The following is an 8199-nucleotide window of genomic DNA, read 5'->3' on the forward strand; positions in this document are numbered from 1 at the left end:
TGGGTCGTCACTATTCGGCAGTAAACTCCTCGTGATCTCGTTAGGTTAGGTACCGTTCAGTTTTTACGGCCGGGGGGGGGCCGGCAAAATCCAGGGGGGGTCATCAAAATTTGGAATCCGCAAAGGGGGGGTCATCGCTTTTTCACTGGTAAGAAAGGGGGGGTCACCACATTTTCATAAACATAATACCAACAATAAAGTTCACTTTATGCCATTGCCATGATCGACCCTCTTTACCGGCGGGCCACCTTCAGCGGCCCTCTACAATAAATATACATTATGTATTACCCATGACCCTCTTAACAGGCAGACGCCTTTGTCGGCCCACTCCAATTAGGTTTACTTCATGCAATGGCCATGATCACCCTCTTTACCGGCGGGCCGCCTGCGGCGGCACACTCCAATAAATTGACTTTATGTAATACCCCACGGCAATCTTAATGGCCGTGCGCCTTCAGCAGCCCTGTCCAGTAAAGTCTACTTTATGCAATAGCCATGATCGACCCTCTTTACCGGTGGTACCGGTGGCCCACTAGAATAAAGTTGACTTTACGTAATGGCCCATGACCCTTTTAACCGGAGGGCTGCCTTTGGCGAACCACTCCAATAAGGTTTACTTTATACAATGTCCATGGACATGAGTTGTCTATTGAAATGAAGTCAAAAATTGCCTTACAGTCGTCCTAATTAACAGACGTTTCAATGGATGTGGCTGAGAAGTTTGTGCACTGGCATCTCTGCTACACGAATAAAGTGCGCCGCGTACCGGAGTTCAAATCCAAACCATGCGGGTAAATTTGACGTATGGGTTTTAGTTATTTTTAAGCGGGGGGGGGGGGGGGGGGGGGGGGGTCATCAATTTTTTCGTCTGACAAAGGGGGTCATCTTTTTTTCACGAAAAATACAGGGGGGTCTATATTTTTTGAACACCGGCGACAAGATTTTGCCGGCCCCCCCAGCCGTAAAAACTGAACGCTCCCTTAGCCGTAGCTCTTTCCACTGAGATTGTCTTTTCCTCTGCCTGCGCTGACTTCGGCTTTGTATTCTTCTTAATACCACCCTGGTCTCAGCACCAAAATCGTCAGGTTCTTTTGAGTTCAAGTAATGGAGAAACAGATGGCTCTATCCCTGCATAACATTACTCAACGAATGCTCATGGTTAGATTAGGATGTACTTTACATACTTGGAACGTAATGGTGAAATAAACCTCTCTCTCATACTCTCTCTCTCTCTCATAATACCTATCATGTAATCTACTTACAGTACGCATGGTATTCAATCTATTGTACAGGTATTTAAAATAACCCTTGTGAATGTATGTAAATGCATCAATTTTAAAGTTAGTAAATTATCTACCGTTTGAGGGTATTGAATTTGTAGAGTACTGAATGTCACTAGATATCAAGAAACGTGTGTTTCGAAGTTGATGTTGATGATGAAAGAGATTTGTGAGTATACTCTTTCTGTGCCTGTATGGGTGTACATGAATGTTTAATGTGTGCATAGGTTAGAATGCATTCATTAGGATAATGACAGAAGATTGAACACCTCACACTGCTTGACACATGACACAATATGCCAGTGAGTTAGTTGAAGATATAAACATTAGGCCGTGATATACTTTGTACAATAAGACACAGAGACTTCATCAGGTCTACAGGTATAAAATAAACACGGTCAGTGCGATGTAGAAAGAAGTGCTTTTCCGGAAAATATGCCTGGATAGGTGATCCAGGACCACTTGCGCTCGACTTATAGATAAATTTTACGATTGTTCCTGTGCTATCTTTCCAGCAATGACTAAACTAATACTAAAATGTTATGACTGAACAAAGTACGTTTATATAATAATGATTTTATTTGGAAAGGTAGGTCACGTTACCCCATCTACAACTTTTATTTTAATCAAAGCATATTATCAGGATGTTCGTTGCCACAGCATATATGAATTGTTCACCGTTCTTAAGTATCTGATTGGGTAAAGTAGTAAAAGTTGGATTACAATTCAACCCTTCACGTTTGTAGTTGCATATGGACACAAGATCATTGGTTTACACGCAAGTGTAAGAGCGAATTGGAATGGGCTTTGTATAAACGTACAGCCACAGAAAGAGGCATCATGTCAGCAACTTTTAAATACATAAGTCATATCCTGAATAAACACTGCATTCTTTAAATACCAGTTAAAATATAATAGCTTGGAACACGAATTTTTGTACAATTTATGAAGTGAGTAACACACCAATCAACTTGAACATATCTATGAAACGACGCGCCAACTAAAGAGGCATGTTTACGGAGACAAATGCCAAGCATCGAATTTCGGGACAATATTTGATATCACTATTTTGATGGACGGTGGTCTCGTATAAAGTTTTCCGATTACAGCGACGTGGAGTATGCCCTCCTGCCCCACCCAAATGATGTATATTGATTATAAAGGGCGCCACCAGCGTTCATAATATCTATACCAATTTTGAACAAAATGCCCGTATTTTTGTCTCGGTTTGTGGAATATGCTAAGACGTAACATCATTTTATTCTTTTAAGTAAAAAGTTCAACACGAAATTGTCCGCTCATGAATTTGACTGTTGATGAGATGTCAACGGTGAAACACTCGTGACAGTTTATTCACTTTATTGAGGAAATATTCTCACAGGTTACCTGTACGTGGATGGCATTTCAAAATTGAATGTCCCATACCTTTGTGTATCAAGCACACAGTCAATCTTGGATCGCATTACTATACTCTCTGTCGCATATCAACTTGGTGATGTTAGGTTAAAGGTCACAATTCTTCTGCGTTCCCTTTGACAGGTCAAACCCAGAATGTCGCAACAATGGGAAATACAGAGTGCATGTTAGGCTATCTAAAAAAAATTGTATCGTTTTGACGGGGCCCCTTTACGCCACCTTTCGACTAGTAGAAGTTGTAGATCCAGACAAACAAGGCATAAGGGATTATCAGCCGTCGCCATGCGAATTTACTGACCACAGAGTAAGTACGGACACCGTCGCGATCGACAACAAATTTTAAGGATGCAGAAAGTGTATTCTAAATACGCCATACCCCCTCCCCCCAGTAATTAAGTAATCTAACATATTGAAACTAAAGTACTGTATAGAGATTTTCATCGTGTAAAATCACGAAGACACATTCACGGAAAAGTGTAAAGGGACTTCTACTCAATCACTAATTGAACAATGAAGGGGATAATGAACGATAGCAGTTCCCGAGTTTGTGGTGATAGGTTGCATATACCAATCCATAACTTTCACAAAACAATGTAATTCTTAGAGTATAGTTTTCATCGCTACCCCATCAGGAGGAGGAAGGGACAACACTTGTATATAACGGTATTATCTTTGAATACTTTGAGCCGCTTAGGGAACGAGCACAATTATCGGCCGGGGGGGGGGGCCTGAAGAGAAAATATGTGGTGCATATATTTTTTACATCCCCCCCCTAACACCAGCTAAAATTTAAGTGCCCCCCCCCCATTATCGGCAACAAATTTTTTGTGGCCCCCTCCCCAAAAGAAAGAGTACATAGGTACAAAGTTGTACACATATATAATCCTTCAGTGTGTTTTTGTCTTTTAAATTTAAGTTCCTTTTTCAACTCCTTTAAACATGCTTAAATACTCAGTGTTCAGCTTGTTATTACAATGTGTGCAAATTGCTCTGTTATGATTGAAATATTGTGACTTTTAATCTAGACTATCAAGAACATGTATAGTATGCTGTCACTATGCTGAACACTGGACAATGCCACATATTTTAGAGAGTTGAACAATAACTGTCAATTTATACCGAGACTAAATACCAGGGAAATTAAGAAATTTAGCTACTGTACCTTTAACCAGCCCTATATAAGAATGTTCAGTTATTATATTGGTGTTGTGTGCTTAGTTTGAATATCCTGAAAACAAAAGACATTTGGAGGACATTTTGACAGATTCCTGCACAACCCTAAAGATAAGTGTTTTTATGAGCAAAATTCCATGTAACTTTCCCCCTTCAGTTTAATATAGTTTTAAATTAACCCTTTACTCAAAAGTCATCCGAACAAATGGTCACACAGGGGTCATGTACATATTACCCATGGTATATAGAATGAATGCATTGTCTTTTTAATTTCCAAAGTATGATACAGCAAAGAGTAAGAATTTTAGGACAATTTTGTCACTGAGAAGACTGAACTGAACTGCATAATTATTTTTGAGTCTGTTTGCTGGTATGCATGTTTAGCATTTCATATACCGGTATGTCTATGCTTTACTTCAACTGAGTATCTGTATGATGTTTTCAGATGTTGGGGGAAAATGTATAACATGACCATTGTGATTTCAATGCACTTTCCACAACCCAGTGTCTGCCTTTCTATGACTACCCAAGATATTCAATGTTACTCCACTGTAATGACAGTCTGCCATTGGAATAATCCTTCATGGGCTAACTATAAAAGACCCATTAATGCCATTTTTTCTTCTTTTTCAGTATTTTTTTCCTGTGTGTCCACTACGTATTCTAGTTCTTCCTATAGCATGATGAAATAACCAGTTTCAACCTAGCCTCTGTATCATTACCAACCATTATTATTGTTGACAAATGAAGTCAATTTTCAATAATAATATTGCTCATTTTACACATAACAACTGCATTGTGAGGTTTAAGACTTGGTATTTCATCATGCTACAAGAAGTTTAACAAGGAACTCCAGCTTCAACAAGGAACAAAAATGCTGAAAAATATTCTCTGTCTGTCATGGTGTAAACAATTTTGGTGGCCCACCCCTTACCTTCCCTGGAATTTTCATGGCCCACCCCAAGAACACTCATTTTTTTCGTGCCCCCCATTTTCTCTTCGCGCCCCCTGCCGTTAATTGCGCTCGGTCCCTTAACTGTTTCTGTACCCCGACGACCTCTCGCTAGCTATTCCCCGAAGGGAGACGGTGAACTATAATACATGTTTGCGGAATCTGAACGTACTAAACAAGCTTTGGAAAAGTTAACACCGATGGGTGCAGCCTGAAACGAAGCCGTTATCCAATTGGTTGACAGAATTGTACCATTATCATTGAGTTTTACACAATGGACTCCCTACGTTGCTGTGAATAGTGAAATTTGACCAAAAAGATATAACCTTCCGAGCCAGCTGAACATCAGAATTCCGTGAAATACAAACGAAATTGATAGCGTAACTCGTTTACACGGTTAAAAATCCAGCCAGTAACTTATCTTTTTAATTGAGGAAATCTGCGTACTGCCTCCATGTTCTTAATAGATTACATCAGTTGTCATATTGAGTTCTTAAATATCGTTTTATATTTATTCATTGCCAAGGTGTGAAACAATAGAATTGTATCAGACCACACAGGGAGAAGTGTAAAGTGATGCAGCTTAGTTATTCACATATATAGATAGCTGGATATTTCCACCTTACGAGATCACCATTACTTTCATTGTGACAGTTATCCTAGCTCCATAGCTGATACTCAGTTGCACTTCACGATGGTCAGGAGCGTGCACACTCGTCCACGATGCATAATGAAAGTCGCAGTTCAAGTGGTAGACACACATATTGGCCCTGGTGCCGTTCCTCAAAATTCTGCACGTTTCTCAATCCCTGTAATTCCCAGCGAAAAACAAATTTCGAATCAATGTTAGAGTTTGCAGAGGACCTTGTGCACTGCAGAAATCTTTACAACACTTCTAAACATTAAAAGCTCGTCATAAAACTGCAGCGTCGAACTGTAGCTACAACAACAGCTGCGAAATACCTTGTTATAACTTGTTCTGTGGGTTCATCCTTAACCATGTTTACTGGCGGTTCATCCCTCAAGATAAATACACAAAATTGGCATAACTACGACACTTCGGTAAATTAATTGACCTAACTAGTACCGAACTATGCCATTGCTCAATAAATAACTCCAAGATGCAACCAGTCACTGAATCAGTGAGGGGAGACAATGAAACCAGACAGATTGAATTTCAAGCCAATGCAATCAAAAAAAGTTGTGAAACCGCCAACACACCACAGAAAGTGGCTCATTTGATAAAAGCAATTTCTCTCTCTCTCTCTCTCTCTCTCTCTCTCTCTCTCTCTCTCTCTAGTAAGGATAGTTATAGTAAATCTGTGATCGGACGCAGCCCTGGAAGGCATCCAATCTAGGTAAAGTCGTTTTTATGTGATCAAAAGTCGATACAGCTAAGTTGTTTTCGTCTTTCGACTTGAATAGCTTTTTCCCCATTCTTTATAATACAGATAGTTTTCAATCGGATTCGAACCCACAACATACGGCATCAGTCGCCTAGCTGAGAGGCCACAGACAGAACCACTCGGCTAAATCTCCACTCCCAAAAAAGAGTGGTTCAATAGCCGGCTAAGTTGTTACATTTTTCTGACTGAGACCGCTCAACACGTTGCGTGAAGCACTCACGCACGCATGCTCACTATCATACATCGCACATACACACTTTATCGAAGCGAAGAAACGAATTTCATCGCTTTAACTGGGCGAACGATAACCTCGGGGACACCAGCAGTGTTACTTACCCAGGGTAGAAAATACGGATAGTTTTCAATCGGATTCGAACCCACAACATACGGCATCAGTCGCCTAGCTGAGAGGCCACAGACAGAACCACTCGGCTAAATCTCCACTCCCAAAAAAGAGTGGTTCAATAGCCGGCTAAGTTGTTACATTTTTCTGACTGAGACCGCTCAACACATTGTAGAGTTCGTGAAGCACTCACGCACGCATGCTCACTATCATACATCGCACATACACACTTTATCGAAGCGAAGAAACGAATTTCATCGCTTTAACTGGGCGAACGATAACCTCGGGGACAATTCTGTCCACCAGCAGTGTTACCTACCCAGGGTAGAAAATACGGATAGTTTTCAATCGGATTCGAACCCACAACATACGGCATCAGTCGCCTAGCTGAGAGGCCACAGACAGAACCACTCGGCTAAATCTCCACTCCCAAAAAAGAGTGGTTCAATAGCCGGCTAAGTTGTTACATTTTTCTGACTGAGACCGCTCAACACGTTGTAGAGTTCGTGAAGCACTCACGCACGCATGCTCACTATCATACATCGCACATACACACTTTATCGAAGCGAAGAAACGAATTTCATCGCTTTAACTGGGCGAACGATAACCTCGGGGACAATTCTGTCCACCAGCAGTGTTACCTACCCAGGGTAGAAAATACGGATAGTTTTCAATCGGATTCGAACCCACAACATACGGCATCAGTCGCCTAGCTGAGAGGCCAGCAAAGCACACAGCTGAAAGTTGTTAAAAATATTGGACGGTCATTTTTCTGATTTTTGTGTCGTCTGTGTAGTGTAGACAAAAAATTCAATCTTGCTTCTTGATAAGATATACTTAATCGTGCTTTGACACAACTGTCAGCCCTGAAACATATAGGGACCTGATTGAGTTACTATTTACTGCAGTTACCTACGTATACTGTAACAGAAAATTTCCTACAAATGACTGTCAGATTGTGAGAGGAAAAATAGGTCAAGGCTGTGCTGACTAGTTGATGAAGTTACACGATAATACGTTGATCAAAAACACTGAGGAAAAACTGCCGAGTCAGCATGTTTTTGCAGGGTAGGCCAAATAAAAAGCTGTTCAACGGGCGGGATGACTTCAAAGTTGGGTAGGTAGGTCGGATTTTTTTTATTTTTTATTTGTTTTTCTTAAACAGAACACATAATATAAACACTTTTTGAGTGTTTCATGCTTTTTCTTAGTCACTTAACATATATTTGATATGTTGTTTAGTACGTTCATGATTGTCTCACAACAGCTTCTTTGCCTTCACTTCTACAGCTTCCACACAATGGACGAACAACAGCATATTTTGCTTTCAAACCACTGATGTACTGATTATCAGCACGAAGGAATGCATCCTTTCCAAAACAGTGTACACAGCGCTAGCATGGTGTTAGCTTTACAGTAGTGGCTGCGTAGTAAGCAATCTCTACAATGTTTGCACATCGTAATCCCTCTCTCACCACTACAGTGTCATACATGGGGCTGGTCTATGGAAACAGGCTATTTCCACAAATGTATTGGTACGTCTGCTTTGCCTGCTCTACCTCTATGATCTCATCTCTGGTCAGCTTTTTTCTTGCATATATGCATGTGTGTTTTCCACACTCCTCGCAT

This window comes from Ptychodera flava, chromosome 21 (assembly GCF_041260155.1).
Source record: "Ptychodera flava strain L36383 chromosome 21, AS_Pfla_20210202, whole genome shotgun sequence".
Classification (NCBI taxonomy): Eukaryota; Metazoa; Hemichordata; class Enteropneusta; family Ptychoderidae; genus Ptychodera; species Ptychodera flava.